Raw genomic sequence first — 16325 nt, 5'->3', positions numbered from 1 at the left:
CCAAATGCCCACAATAGCCTGGTTTGGGCCAGGCCAAAGCCAGGAGCCGGGAATTCCATGCATGTCTCCCACGTGCTTGGCAGGAACCCAAGCACTGGAGCCATCTTCTGCTGCCTCCCAGGGTGCATATTAAAAGGAAGCTGTTGTAGAACTAGGACTCAGTCTCAGGTATTGTGCTATCTGATCCATATGTCCCACGCTGTAGCTTTACCTGCTGTACCACAACACCTGTTCCTCTGCGCACTTTAAATGACTTGTTCCAGAGACTGGGTACAAGAGCAAGTCAGACCATGGGGGGAGGTTGGAGGAGTTAAGAGATTTCGCATATCCTGAAGGGAGCTGAAAGGAGAGAGAGAGGTGCCCTGAATTCTCTTTATGCCACTCAGTTAGGCCAATAATAAACTGGTAGGCAGATATTTATATATATGATGATGTGTATACACTAAAATACATTTTATTAAATAAAAGTAAATAGAGATTAATGAGGAGATGAGGCATATGTCATACCTCTACTAACATGCCAGTCATTTTGCATCTATTTTCATGTTTAATATTCAACCAACATTGAGAGAAAAGTGTTACAATGAGCCCCAGTTCATAGATGAGTAAGGAGCTGCTGGGGGGGGGGCCTCCATTACCTGCTCTAAGTCAGCTTAGTAAACAAATATAATGATTCCCACCCTGGTTTCTTTACTAATTGCCTAAATTTAAATTCTTCAAAAACAATTTTTGGTAGATAAATGGAAACTTATATAATGTTTCTTATGTTATAAAAGTGTGTTCTCCTAAAGGCAATGATTTTAATTTTCTTTGTTTCCTCCAAATCCCATACCATTCAGTTCTATTTCATTTGTACCAATGAAATTACTGAAATGATTTTGCAAGGTTGGTATGTTTAAATGCAAGTTAAATGAGTTGGAATTAAAAGATATTCTGAACATTTCCTGAGGTATTTTAAAATTGCATAAACTTTAGTCCTTTATGGATTTCTGAGAAGTCATCATATTTACAAAGCTAGATTCTATTAGGAAAGCAAATCTCTTCTTCCTCACCTTCTTCTCAAAAACTCTCCTCAAAGAAATCCATGATGCGCTTATGGCCTGCCACTCCCAAGGTTTTGTGAAAAAGATGAAGATGCACAGATAATGCTCGCATGAATCTATGTGCAGTGAATAAGTGTGAAGTTGCACAACTGCTTCTTTTGCTTCTCTCATAAGAACTAAGTACTGCCTGTAATGGACAGTTCTTGATGGTCATGAATCCTAACAGACAGATTCTACTCAAAGAACCCAAGTACTCATAACCCAAATAACTTGCAACTCTAGAAATTCAGCTTCATCTCATGATTTTGATAAGCTTACTCTTCCACCAGAATTCTTTTACAAAAGAATATTATTGAAGCAATCCTCAGGACATCATTCAAGTTATAGTAAGTGTCAGCCACAGGTTTGATACACTACTATTACAAATTTTAATAATTTATACTTACTTTATCAAACATGAAAATTTTTGAAAACTACATTTCTCATTATCTTTCAAAGTAATAACCATTTTAGCCAATACCCAAATGGATATTTGGCTGTCTTTCTAATACCTACATATTTAACATGCAGTTAATTTTCTTTTGAGTTTGACTGCATAACTTTTCTCATCTCACCCTAGAACAGTGAAGTCACTCACAAATTATCACATACTATAAGCAAGGTAACCTATAGAAATTGTGGGGTACAATGCAAAATGAAACTGCAAGGTTATCATTCAAAAATTGTTAAGATTTTCAACATGGCAAGATCAGAACATTAAACCAAAATGCCAGGAACTTCTAAGCATTGGGAATCCATGCAATTGGACAAGTGGAAAAGAATAGGAATCCAGGCAGGGCCACATCACAGTTGATGGAAACATGTCAAAGATGCAAGAGGAGAGGGGACATCATATCCACAAAGAAATAGAAGCGAGAAAATGGTGAAAGGCTTTCTTATGAGCTAAATGATGGTTGAAAAGACAAGGCTGGAACTGAGATATAAGACATGAGAGTACCTTGGTCAGAGAGAGAGAGAGAGAGAAATAGGACTTGAAAGTGTGGGAGAGCAACTTCTGTATTCTCCATCAATAGATGGTTGCCATAAATTCCACTGTAACTAATGAATTCTACTATAAATGCACAGTAGACTGCAATGTACATATTAAAAATGATATAGAGCACATCCCTGATGCACTGTTAATCCCTAAAATTTATAGAAATATGTACAGTACACTCTCCTTTTTTGACATGCCACGGAAAATACAGAGGAGCACATGGCAATTAAAACTTGGTAACTGAGAGAGTGGCAAAAATATAGGTAATTTAGCTGTTTGCCATGCTTGAATTTTCCACTTTGCTTTAGACTAAATATATTAATTATGTGATAAGAGATGAATAACATACTGAGAGGTACAGGTTTGTAATAAATCACTCGAATGATCCACATGCATCCTGGCCTGTGAGACATAAAATATGAGAAGAGCAAGTCACGATCAAGTCATAATCCTCATTGTATGTATCAGGTACACTCTGATACATAGTATATCTATGGGGTCTGCAATATGAGAAAATGGTATTACCATTTTGTAGAAAATTCTGGAGAGAAATTTTCTGGTGTAATGGCAACAAGAAAGTGTTTTACTAAAGATTTTCAGTGCCTAGTCTTCTTTTTAAGTGTTGAAGTTCAACATAAATTTGATGTTGCAATAATAATTGTTTTCATTTTACCCAGACTAATGAATGAGTTTATTTACTGTGATGTATATTTCAGGGACACCTTCAAGATAAAAATCATCTATATATAATACATATTCATGCATATTTATATTGTGTACATTAAATGATTATGTGTTTTGGCAATTTAATACTTCCTTAGTGGTAGGTAGAATTAATATAGTTAACTTTCTGTTGGTGTATGCTGATTTCATGAAAGGGATCTTGTTATCTAAGATGTCACATTGCTACATTTAATATTAGTATTTCTGTGAAAATATATACAATTTATTTTTAATTTAATTTTTTAAAAGTTAGACTGGTGGTGCTTTTCTCAGTTATTAGACACCAGTAGTTACCTCCCTGCTGCTGCCTACCCTGTGCAGTTCTGCACAGACGGCTAATACAGAGGAGTTAGATTCACTTTTATGCCTGCAATTAAGATAATCTGACCTTGTGCTTTTAGATTTGCAACTTGGGCTAGGAACCATTGTTGACTTTCTTTGTACACAGATTCCAAATGTGTCCAACCCTTCTCCCCTAGTCGGCAGTCACACACGTCTCTCTTCCCGACAGCGAGACAGGGGCTCCAGATGACCCCTGCCTCTTTCCGTGCGGTGCCCTCAGTCGCCTGTAAAGTGACGTGCATGTAGGCTCTGTGGCCCATATTTCACGGCATTCGACGCCAGCAAGCCCTCCACATTGGATGAAAATCCATCCTTAGTGTTGTTTTTATGAGCAGCTGACTGCCTATCAATTTTCTGTTTCATTGAGGTATTTCTCAGGTCTGTGCAAAAATGAATTTTGTCTATGCTACATAAATCATACCAGCAAAATATACTCTCAGATTTTATAAAATCCAGACAGAAGTTGTATATATGATGAGCACAAAAAATATTCATGTTCAAATAGATAGTTTCATTAAATAAATACCTCCCATGCGATGATTCATTTATTTTATTATTTATTATTAATACGATCTTTGTAATGGAATATCCAAGAAACTTTGCTGTAATGTGTCAGGAAGCAGTGCTTTTCCTTCCTCTTCTGTCCAGATCATTTCATTATTCATTCATTCGTTCAACACTATCAGGGTTTTTTTTTCCCTAGGGACACATTAATATACCATACAGTAATGCCTCTGATAAATATTTATCTTCTACATAAAATGCACTGCTGTCTCTTTGTAAATATCAGTGGGAAAAAGCAAACTAAATTTTTTCCTTATTTTATGAGACAAGTTGGAATTAAATACATAAGAACAGAATTGTAGATAATGAAATTTACTCAAGAAGCTGGGCCACTGTACCTCAGATCGCCTTTCTAGTCCTATCTGAGCAGAGAAATGACCAGCCGCAACCCAGGAGCGACATGCCACACAGAGGGGACAGCAGGTGCAGAGGCCCAGGGAACACAGGGGGCCTGCAGTGAAAGTGCAGGACAGGCAGGAAGAAATGTGACATTTGAGCAGTAGCAGAGGAAGCAATCTTGAGAAACAAACTCACGCGGTGAATCGAGATAAGGATGTGGATGACTGGGGGAGGACAAGCAGCACGCAGATCTTCGGGGTTGATGAGGTTAAGAAGCTGGGAATCAGATGTTGAGCAGACAGGACCCCAGTGTTGACAAAGACCAGCACAGAGGCGGCGTGTGCCTCAGGGACCCTCGCGCTTCCATTTACTCCTCAGGCGTAACTTACCCACCTTGCTGCACCGAGGAGCAGCGCTGAGTCTCTTGTCAGGGAGGAGTGGGAGTCCCGATGTCGGGGAGGCGATGATAAGTCCCATCTCACGTCTTTACTCTTAGTTATGACACTTCAGGAGAATCCCTGCACTCTAGTTGTTGGGTTGGATGAAAACCATGCCATGTTCAGATCTGCGTCTTGGCAGTTTCATCATTACTCCCGCAGCTAACGCTAGAACTTGAGGGACCAATACCTTTTTGTAAATACAAGAATTAATGAAAAATGACTAGATGTTTAATACTAATCAAGCTTAAACATTTCTTACTCTAAATCTTCAAAACTCTAGCAATTTCTAGTACATTGTCCTTAAGAAAGACCAAATTCAAAGGAAATAGCTCTATATAGCAGGGAAACCCTGCGCACATCAGTTTAAATTCCAGCTCTGCTGGTAAGGCTCAGTATGACCAGGCTGCTTAACCCCAGGAGCCTCGCATGCCTTGTCCTCCATATCCAGGTCTGTGTTCTACACCTAGGCCAATATCATAGAAGAAAAACAAAAAGCTAAAAAGGTTGCTTTCTCACATCATTGGATTCAAAGTGCTTTTACAGGCATCTAAAACATGCTTCCTTCAAGTTTGTGTGTGGTTAATGATTTCTATATATTTTTCTCCTTTTGTTGGCTGTGTGGGAGTCATTGATTACATGACTGAATTGTCTCAGAAATATGATAGCATTGTGATTGAAGCCTGGTGTGGCTGGGTGGGGTCATGAGACTGATTATAGCAAGAGCATTGGGAGCACAGATCAGTTCCAGACCAGACATTGAAAAACAGGGTGAGAGACTTGAAACTTGTCATGCTTTCCTCTAATGCATGGTGTGACACTCTAAGATGAGCCCAAGATTCCAGTCTCTAGTGCACATTCTGTGTATCACCCCTTCCCACTTACGTGGATAAAACCTGTGATCATGATGACAGATAACCCCTGTGGTCAGGTTATATCATATGCCAAAGGTGAGAGGATTTTGCAGATGTAATTAGGATTCCTAATCAGTAGATTTTTGATTAATCAAAATTGTTCTGGGTGGACTTGTCCTAAACAAGTGTTACAGAACAGAAATTCTCCTGTTGGTCTTAAGGAGGTGGGTGCAGGGTCTACACGAGAAACAGGTGACAGGAAACTGGGAGGGGTCCTTAGGAACTGAGAGCATTCTCTGGTGAGCAGTCGACAAGTAAAATGAGAAGTGAGTCCTGACCCAAAGGGAAGTGAATCCTTGCAATGACCCTGTGAGTCAGAAAGAGGATCCTGGGCTCCAGGAGGAATCAGGGCAGCTGACACCAGATGGACATCTCAGACCCTCTGCAAAGCACCTAGGAAAGATGTGCTTAGGCCCTCACAGAAACTGCAAGGTAGTACATCTGCATTGTTTTAGGCCAAGTTTGCAATAATTTTTTACAAAGCAGTAGAAAAGTGACATATTAGGTACACAGCAGTATTTAAGAGACAGCTCTGGAAGACATGTTCCCCGAATAAGGCTTAGGCATACACTCCTCTTGCCAAAGCACAGTGTGCCTATAAAGAGAGCACAACCCCAAACTCTTCTCTTCTAGAATTGAAATTTAAAAGCTTTATTTTTTCTTTCTCCTTTTCTTTTTTGCATCCTCAGCCTGATCTAACCTGTGCCAACTGTTGCAAACTTGGCACTAGAAGCCAGCGATTAAAATAACAAAATAACATATTTTACATTGCTTTAAGGGATTTGCTGAGTGAGAATATTGCTATTTAGACACTAGAAGGGCATTTATGCTATCTAGTGGAGAAACACATGATTAAATTGTCAAATGTGATTATTTGCAAAACAGATCTATTATCTTCTGACCTTGTAACTCTGTGGAAAATGTTTGGGGAAAAATGTCAATAATATGCGTCGGTTACTATTGGTTGCATTTTGGAAGGTAATACAACAGAGTTGAATTCAGAAAATAATTGGCTAGTTTGCAAACAAAAATGGAAGAGTTGAGAGAGATGCCAAAAATATAAGAAATTATAGCATTGGAAAAAGCAGTTTGCTCCCAATTCTGTCCAAGCAAGATAATATTGAAAAGTTCCATCAACAACAGATTTATTCAAAGTCAGTCACATAGCAAGGCTGTAAATGCAGAGTTTGAGTGTCACATCCATTGTTGAGACCTCTTTATGTAAGGTGTTAGGAAGTATATCCATTTCAGTGTGCCTACCACACCACGCCTGAATGTTTTCAGTTACATGTAGTTAAATGAAGGGAGAGGTGTATTTCAGAAATGACTCTGGGTATAGATCATTGCATAGTGCAACATGCTCTACTCAAACAGATTTAAAGCTGTCTTGAGAGAGGCTCGCTGCCAAGAAACCATGATTCTTCACTTAAAACCTTTGTGACTATGTGAAACTTCTTGTTTGGGTCCCTGACGTCATATAGGGAGGAAGCAGACTGGGAAACCTGATCAGCGCTTCATGAATGCCTATCTCAGGTAAGGTAGGACAATTAAAGACAGAAGATATCTTTGGAAGCAGAGCTAAGTGTGGGGAGCAACTGAGACTAGACTAAGTTACTGGAATTAAGACTTATTCTATGCATCTGCTCTCCCACAATATGGCGCTGGGAGAGGAGGAAACAGCTTCTACGCAGCTGCCTCTCGCCAACTTGACTGATAAACTGCAGGAGCTGATCCTGCTCCTGATTGGAGGAGAGCAGCGTGCTCGGCGTGTGGGCAGCAGAGTTGGGATTGGTGGAAGAGGACTATAAAGGAGGAGAGAGACAACATGCACCAGGAACATCTAAGGGGAACATCTGAGGAACATCTGAGCAGCCCCCGAGAGAGCTGGCTGGCGGTGTGCCGCTCCTCCACGGAAGTGGAGAAAGCGGCGGGGGGTGCCGCCCCTCCACGGAGGTGGAGGGGCCGGCAGCTAACCCGGGATGGCATCGTCCCTCTGTGAGTGGGGGAACAGCAGCTAACGGGGGAAGGGCCGAGCAGACAAAAGAACAGCACAGGGTCTAGTGTCGTTCCTCCGCGAGAGGGGGAGCGACAGCTAAGGATTAAAAGGGCCAAGGACTGTACTTCCTGAGAGTCTCCCCAGGCCTGAGACACAATTTACTACAGATGGTGTAGGGTCTTCTTGTGACTTTTGCTCATGGAATTTCAGAATTGCTGTGGACCAATACAATTGTGTATTTTCCTGTCTTGCCAGTTTTGAATAGGACTTCTTATGTTGATTGCCCTGTTTTTTTTCCCACATCCTTGTAGATTTGTTTCCAGGAGATATGTACAGTTTTCTGATGTATGTTTTGTTCAGGATAGGGAGGCTATCATATTTAGACTTGGTGGAGTGAGTACTACTCGTTCCTTAAAGATCATGGACTTTTAACTTCAGACTTTAACTTCAGGAGACGTTGGAGTTATCTACTTTTGAGATGATGTCTAAGTGCTTTTTGCCTTGGAAGGAAAAATAAACCAAATAGATGAACAAAGCATTGACTGTCTAGCTAGTGATGCCATTTGTTAAATATTTCTGTATCTCTGTATTCTGGACCTACACAAGGATTTTGTCTCCTAGGTCAATGATGTGAGGTGAGGTGCAGTCATGTGACCAGTTAGGGCCAATGAGTTATGTGGGGGTATGACATCCTATGCTAGGCCCAAGCATGTAATTGGCAATGCAACAAAATTCAGAGCTCACTGTGTCTTCCCAGGTTTAGATGGAAATCCTCAACTACTAAAAAGAAAGATGATAAATAATCCAACAAATTCTAACTACAGTGTGATGGAGCAATGTGGTGGGAGGTAGGGAGTGAGACTGATAATAATGAGCAAGATAAAATAGAAAATTAAAAATATATTAGAATGCATTTGGAAGAGAGAGAGGTTAAGTCATCTGTGGACGTGGAGTACTGCCAGAGAAACTGATCTGATGACTAAAAGGCACAGCCTCATATCATGTCCCTCACTAAACATGTAGCGCAAGGCAGAACTGTGCCATTTGAGATTTCAATCACTGACATATGGGAATACTTATTACCACAAGATAACCTTGACCTTTCCAACTAGCACAAAAGGAAGTCTCATTCTGTCTTCCAAAATGCATCTTATAGGGAAAGATATCAAGGATTCTAATGTGTCATCTAGAATCCTCCAAAAGTTGATGTTCAGAATGAAATTTATATATTTAATTTTTAATTTGTTTTCACAAGAAATTATTGTTATCATCTAGCTGAAAGTTCTGCAGAGAACTAGCTCTTAAATATTATTACATTTAAATGAAGGGGAAGTTGGTGTTTCCAGAATTAACATAGAAACTGCTTGTTGATATAAGTGATTCTATTTATAATGTGAAAAAAGATTAGCTTAAATATTCTATTTTAACTGCACTGTAAGTTGAAGTACTGAAAGTTAAAATTACATGTTTTGAATGAGTTTATCTATGAATTAAGTGTACTACTCATAGAAAATGATTCAGCAATTTATCCAAAATCACATGAATATTCATTGCAAGTTTACTTCTACTAAAAACTTTAATTGTGCCAACATTTTTATGATGATATGATTGTGATGAACAACCAACATCACATCATCTTATTTGTCACCAGAGTAAACCTATGCTTGTCTCATCAAGAAGTTCTAGGATAAAAATATTTTTGAAAGTTTACATAAAAGAAAGATCATGTTAGAATTTAAACAGTGCGTTTTTTTTTTTTTGGGTTAATAACAGTATCTTTGTCAATTAAACTTACAAAGATTTTATTTCAATAATTTGATATTTTAAAACTCTAGCACTTATTATATTGGAAGTTGGCATCAACATGGCTCTCTGGAGACGGGACCCTGTTTACTGGGTTGCGCTGTCAATTTCTGTCTCGGTAACCTTGAGAAGGTAACTTAATTTCTTTTCATCTTTTAACCTTTCTTGTAAATTGTAAATCCTTTTTTCCCTAGCTGTTACATTAATTCAAAGATGGAGTCAAGGGTGAAGGTAGTAATGACTGGTTTTTCAAGTGATGTGTAGCCAGGTGAAGAAATCAGTGTAGTGATAGCATCAGCAGCAGATAAACCAGAATTGGAGCAGCCACATGTCAACTCAAGTTGCACCTCGAACTGCAGATACAAATAAGGAACTCCTTATCTCAGATACATTTAGAAACCTCAGAGTGGAGGGAAACTGAAGAGGTTTAAAAGCAAATAAACCTAACCTTGCATGTGGTGTAATGGAGAAAGGTGGGCTCTGGTGACAAAATGGAAATGATAAAAGTGTGTGGGGGGGGTGTGAGGCAGGGAAAATGCAAAGAAGAGACTAGAGTTAGGGAGGAGGGAGGAGAAAAGGCTTTGGAGCCCTTTTGAGGGGAATTCACTGCGAGGAGTTAAGCAGCCAGGCTATACTTGCCACTTTTGATTTGACTTAGTATAGTATCAATGGCGATGAATTCTGTTTGAAATCATCAGAAATAAGGAGGTCCCTGAGCATTCGAGCTCTCCTGAAAGGATGGGTTTGTTTTGGAAACTATGTCAATAAAAAGGAGAAAGGGAACCTAACTATTAAAAGCATCTCATGGATTTTTGTCTCTGAAGGTTGATGCTAAATGATTCTCATTGAAGTATAGGGATGAAAAAGAGTAGAATAATTATATTAGAGAACCCTGTGGTTATTTTCATGTTTCAGTGAAAGTTACAAACATATATGGGTGGGGAAATGTGGTTAAATATTATGACAAGGGGAAAATGGGAATAAGCACCTGAAAGGTACTTTTTATTTAGAGAAAAATTATTGCTGACATAGGACATGACCAAAAATATATTATGGAAGTCGCCACACCTTGAATCTAATGTGAAATTAGGTCGACATGTTGCACAAGGATGAATGTTAAGGTTTTACACTTCAGGGAGGAGTAATGGCATGTAACGTTTTACTTTTGTGGGAAGAAAGCTCTCATAGCTATGCAAATTGTAGAAGACAGTTCCATAAAACAGGGACAGGCACGGCTGAGAAAGGCAAGTACCAAGAGTTAAGTGAAATAAATATATTTAAAAGTAAATTTTACCCAAATGAATAAGGATAAATTTGGTGCAAGATAAGTGACTGAGAATGGTTGTAATAGTAATACCAAGGCATTAATGCAGTGCCGCCAGATTATTGAGCTAGCTGAGAGATTGAGCAAAGGGTCTGTGGTGTCACAGAGCTTGGATTGGTATCATGACTCCACTGCACAGTGTCTGAGCATGGCTGCTGTCAGATGAGCTAACTCGTCTGACCCTCAGTTTTCTCACCTATGATATTAGGACAGAGATGTTATGCATCTTTTAACATTGTTATGAAAACTAAAATTACAGTGCTTAGAACATGGCAAATTCTCAAGACGTGTTTGCAAGGGCCGTAGAAAACCCTCTACAAGATAGTATACAATAAATTGTGACGTCACTCAGTTTGTCTTCCTTTTATAGTTAATTATTTTTAGGGAAAGATAGAGGAAGGGGATGGGCAAACAAAGAGTAATTTAGTTATTTGGTCATTGAACCATTAAAGCTCAGCCAATGGGAAAGGTGAAAAGGATAGAAAAAACTGTCTAGAGCAATGAAGTCTATGTGAATCTATTAAAGAATTAAACCTTACCCCATGAAAGATTCGCCTTTCATCCTTGGATTCTGGGAGTTGATCTCTAAGCCCTTAGGATGTCCTACCTGACTGGTACCTTTGGTAGCTTCATTGACTTTAGGATCTTGGGTAATGCCAGACAGCCTAAAAATGATAAATGATGGTTCATGTGGTATCAGCTCAACCTCTGAAGGAGTAGTCTACCATGTATACGTGAATAAGCCCAGAAAAGACTCTGGACACCAAAGTTTAGATGCAGTTCCCTGCTGGACAATGCTCCGTGCACATTGTCATACATCATTGTTGGAAAAATTGATACTTTCCATCACTTCCCTTGGAGAGGATCACTGGGGAATCCTTGCTTTGAACTTCAATGGACTGCTTTGTGTGTATCTTCCCTTGGTTAATTTTAATGTTTCTCTCCCCGTAATAAAACATAACTGTCAGTATAAAGACTTTGCAAGTCCAGTGAGTCCTTCTAATGAGTCATCATTCCTGGTGGTTGTCGTGAGGACCCTCAAACTTGAAACTGGTGTCAGAGTGAAGGTCATTTGAAGCTTTGCCCTCATGTCACACTTTCTCATTAAGGTTTGTTTGGGGGCTAGAAGGAGGAGGTCGGAAGTTACTTGGCTATGTCAACTTTGCAACTGAGTAAACAGGGAAGGTGAGGAGGATTGAACAAATTGTCTAGAACAAAGAAACATTGTTGAGTTTCAAGTTTCAAGTTAGATATGAAACTTTCTTTAGAGTGAAAAAGTCAAGTTTTCAGAATACCGAAAGGAATCCTTTGGAACTCCCACAGTTTAGCTGCAGTCCCTCACATGAAATCTGCCCCTACCCATTTTCATCTCAGGAAGCTCTGTTTATTGAAGGCACAATCCAGGGATTATCCTGGATTCCTCTCTTCATTTCCTTCCCCCGGAAAGTTCTGTTGACCGTGTTTGTGAAACATGTCCTGACCTGTCCCCTTCCTGGTAGCTCCAGGACCTCCATGTTCAGGTGAAATCCGTATGTGTTTCTTGCAAAGCTGCAGACGCTCCCCATTCTCTTTTGACCTCCATCTCATTCCCATTTATTCACTAGGCCAGTGTTTCTTTAAGTCAGGGCCATGAACCTTGGGTAGGACCCTGAAACTTTCTCATTCAGGGAACTCTAAAGTTCAACACTATTTTTGCAGTAGCACACAGGGATCACTGTCCTTTTTCACTCCATGGAGCCCTGCACAGGTGGTGCACATGCAATGGCGGGTGAACATCTCGTGCCTTCGCTCAGATGAAAGCAGGAACACAAGAATGTAGTACTAGCCATTGTGTTTGTCACTACCCCCACTCACAGGTACAAGAAACCAGTTTAACATCAGGATATTTGTGTTAAACTTGAAAAAATGTACTAAGTTTAGTAAGCCCTAACTTATAAGTTCTTGTTTTTTAAATACCTTGTGTGACCAGATAAGAAGTGCATGTGATGTGATTTTGCTGCGTATAACAGTAGAATGATTATGTCAAGGCAAATTACTGTTTCAAGAGTTTGTTTTGAGAGGCACAATTAGCTGCTTCATATTTGTAGAACACCATATTTCCTTGAAAGATGCACGGTAAAAATTTAAGTTATTTAGATATGAGTACTTATCAATGATGAATGAAGCAAGTCTGTCATGTCTAGAACAACTGACAATATTTTTAAAATGCTAAATTCTGAACTTTCAAGACAAAAGTCAAAGTTTAAAAAAGCTTGATTTCAATACTCTGTAGTTGATAAGGATGAAATCAGTGGAGACACTACCAAGTGTGATTTTTTTATTTTTTATTTATTTGACAGGTAGAGATGTAGACAGTGAGAGGGGGAGACAGAGAGAAAGGTCTTCCATCAGCTGGTTCACTCCCTAAATGGCAGCAATGGCCAGAGCTGGGCCAATCTGAAGCCAAGAGCCAGGAGCTTCTGCCAGGTCTCCCACATGGGTGCAGGGGCCCAAGTGCTTGGAGCATCTTCTACTGCTTTCCCAAGTCATCAGCAGAGAAATGGATTGGAAGAGGTACAACTGGAGCTGGAACCAGTGCCCTTTTGGGATGCTGGCAGCACAGGCAGAGAATTAACCTACTGAGCCACAGCACTGGCCCCACCAAATGTGTTTTTAAAACAGCTGTTTAATGAAATACTTCTAGAAGAGAATCCATGATGGCTGAATAAGGTATACCCCCCCCCTCTTGCAGTATTAGCTGAGAAGGAACTCCACAGTCACCACTGACTTTTAATTTAACCTGCTGATTTGACTGGGGTCTCAGCAACTGCTCTGCTAGGACCTGGGAAGCTGCCTTGCTCCCTTCCCCTGCCTACTCCCACAGAGTGCCGCACTTGGCAGTGAAAAGTTGTGCAGCACACCTCTGTTCTCCTGCCAGCATCATAGTCGGAGTCAGGGCAACATGGGGGCAAAGGACAGATTGCCTGCATCCTGTAGCTATGGGAGTTTTGGAGCATTAGCCCCAGAGCTACACTCACACACTCTATGTAAGGGAGGGGGAGTCACCTTACCTTCTTGTGGCTAACACGAGAATCAGCCCCTAAAAAAATTTGCTTCCACCCTGGGAGATCTGGGTAATGACTCCACTATACCCTGCAAAACCAGGACTATAACCATGCGTACTAAATTTCTCATTATCACTGGACTCTACCTGAACCCACCTGTACTCCACCTCTCTGGACTTATACCCTCCCAAGTAAAATCTCCTGTATACCTAGTAGTCATTTTGTAGGACTGGAACAGGGTCCATTTCACATCTCCGAGTCCAAGGATTAGGGCTGTTGGTATGATAAGCCACAGCACCAATTGGACTGTCCTAGCAGGATCCAAGGAAGGGTCCATCTGTATCACACAGTCCTAAAACCATGGCAGTTGGTGACACAAGCCCTGGAATCACTCAGGTTTGCCAGTAAGACAAGACAAGTCTGCCTCAGCATCAAGATGAAGGCCCTGGCTATCACATTCACCAGGGAGACTGGCACTGAACGCTTTGACACTGGACCAGAGATACACACCCAAGGACACTCTTATTCATCTCAAAACCATGCTTCTATCCCTAAGAACTATAGCACACTAATACACTGTATCACTTATAGACATAGCTGACACTGATTAAGACAAAATAAATCACTTAGGGACTGCAATCCTGGGCTCTCCCAGAACCAAAGCTAAAGGAGCAAGCCAAATGATACACTGCATACCAGCTAAATCATAAAATCTTTTACAATAAAATCTACTCCACAAAGAATAGACAAGTATACTAGATGGGCAGACGTCAGCATGGGAACACAGGAGACATGAAGAAACAAGGTAGCATGGTGCCTCCAAAAGAACACAGCACTCTTTCAAAATTAGACCCTGAGCTGAAAATGATGAATGTAAGGAACCTCAATGAGATGCAGGAGAACACAGATCGACAGATTAAAGAAATGAGGAAATCGGGGGCCGGTGCTGTGGCGCAGTAGGCTAATCCTCCGTCTGTGGTGCCAGCATCCCATATGGGCACTGGTTCTAGTTCCAGCTACTCCTCTTCCAATCCAGCTCTCTGCTATGGCCTGAGAAAGCAGCAGATGATGGCCCAAGTGCTTGGGCCCCTACACCCACATGGGAGACCAGGAAGAAGCGCCTTGCTGCTGGCTTTGGATTGGCGCAGCTCCAGCAGATTGTCCACTTGGGGAGTGAACCAACAGAAGGAGGATCTTTCTCTCTGTCTCTCCCTCTCACTGTCTGTAACTCTACCTCTCAAATAAATAAATAAAATCTTTAAAAAAAAGAGAAATGAGGAATCAGTGAATGACATGGATGAAAATATAACTAAGGAGATGGAACTCATTAAGAAGAACCAAATAGAAAATTTGGAGATGAAATCTTCAATCAGTGAAATAAAAAATATGATTAAGAGCTTTAACAGTAGAATAGACCAAGTGGAGGAAAATGTTTCTGACCTCAAGGACAAGATTTTGAAATAACCCAATAAGTCAAAAATAAAGAGAAAAGAATTTAAAGAATGAAGAAAGACTACACAAAATATGGGATACCACTAAACAAACAAATATCTGTATTATCAGTATTCCTGAAGGAGAAGAAAAGGAAAAAGTGATTGAGAATTTGTTAAATGAAATGAGTTGAAAATTTCCCATGTCTAGGAGGAGGCATGGACATCCAGATACAAGAAGCTCAACCAACCTCAGGCTGAAGTAAAAGGGTCTTCTTAAGGCATATTTTCCTCAAATTGTCGAAAGTTAAAGACAGAAACTCTGAAAGACAATAAGAGAAAAGCATCAAGTTACATATAAAGGAAAACCAATTAGATTAGCATCAGACTTCTCAGCAGAAATCCTACAGCCCAGAAGTGAGTGCAATGGTACATTCAAGGTCTTGAAAGAAAACAAAACAAAACAAACAAAAAACAAAAATCTTCCAACCAAGAATTTTATACCCATTGAAGCTATCCTTCAAAAGTGAAGAACTAAAGTATTTTTCAGGTAAGCAAAAACCAAGAAAATTCACCACTACCAGACAAGCCCTAGAAGAAATTCTAAAGGGTGTCTTGCATAGAAGAAGCCTAACAAAACACTTGACACTACCAAATTCACTAACAAAGCAGGTAGAATCATTATCCAATAGACAAAATGGCAGGTCTTAGTTTTTTATCTATCAATACTACATTGAATATAAATGGATGAAATTCACCACCCAAAAGACTTATGTTGGATGAATGGATAAATCCCCACAAACCCACTATATACTGTCTGCAAGAACTCACTTCACAAAGATACACACAGACTGAAAATGAAGGAATAGAAAAAGATATACCAGGCAAATGGAAACCGAAAGTGAGCAAGTATAGCTATCCTGAAATCAGATAAAGCAGACTTTAAATCAAAAACTGTAAAAAGAGAAAGACATATTTTGATAAAAGGTTTAACTCAGCAAGAAGACATAACCATCCTAAATATGTTAGTACCCAACACAAGACCACCCAGATAGATACTTTTAGACCTATAGGGAGAGATAGACTCCAATACAATAATAGTAAGAGACTTGAAAGCATTACTCTCTTCAATGGACAGATCATCCAGTCCAAAAAACTCAATGAAGATATATCTGACTTGAAACAAACTACGCAACAAATGGATCTCACAGACATTCACAGGGCATTTCACCCAAGAGCTACAGAATGCATGTTCTTCTCATAAGCACATGGAACATTTTCTAGGGTAGACCATGTATTGGACCACAAATCAACTCTCAGCAAATTTAAA

Source organism: Oryctolagus cuniculus, chromosome 13, assembly GCF_051225735.1.
Source record: "Oryctolagus cuniculus isolate XC-2025 breed Fujian yellow rabbit chromosome 13, ASM5122573v1, whole genome shotgun sequence".
NCBI lineage: Eukaryota > Metazoa > Chordata > Mammalia > Lagomorpha > Leporidae > Oryctolagus > Oryctolagus cuniculus.
The sequence above is the reverse complement of the archived record's forward strand: the minus strand, read 5'-3'. Positions refer to the sequence as shown.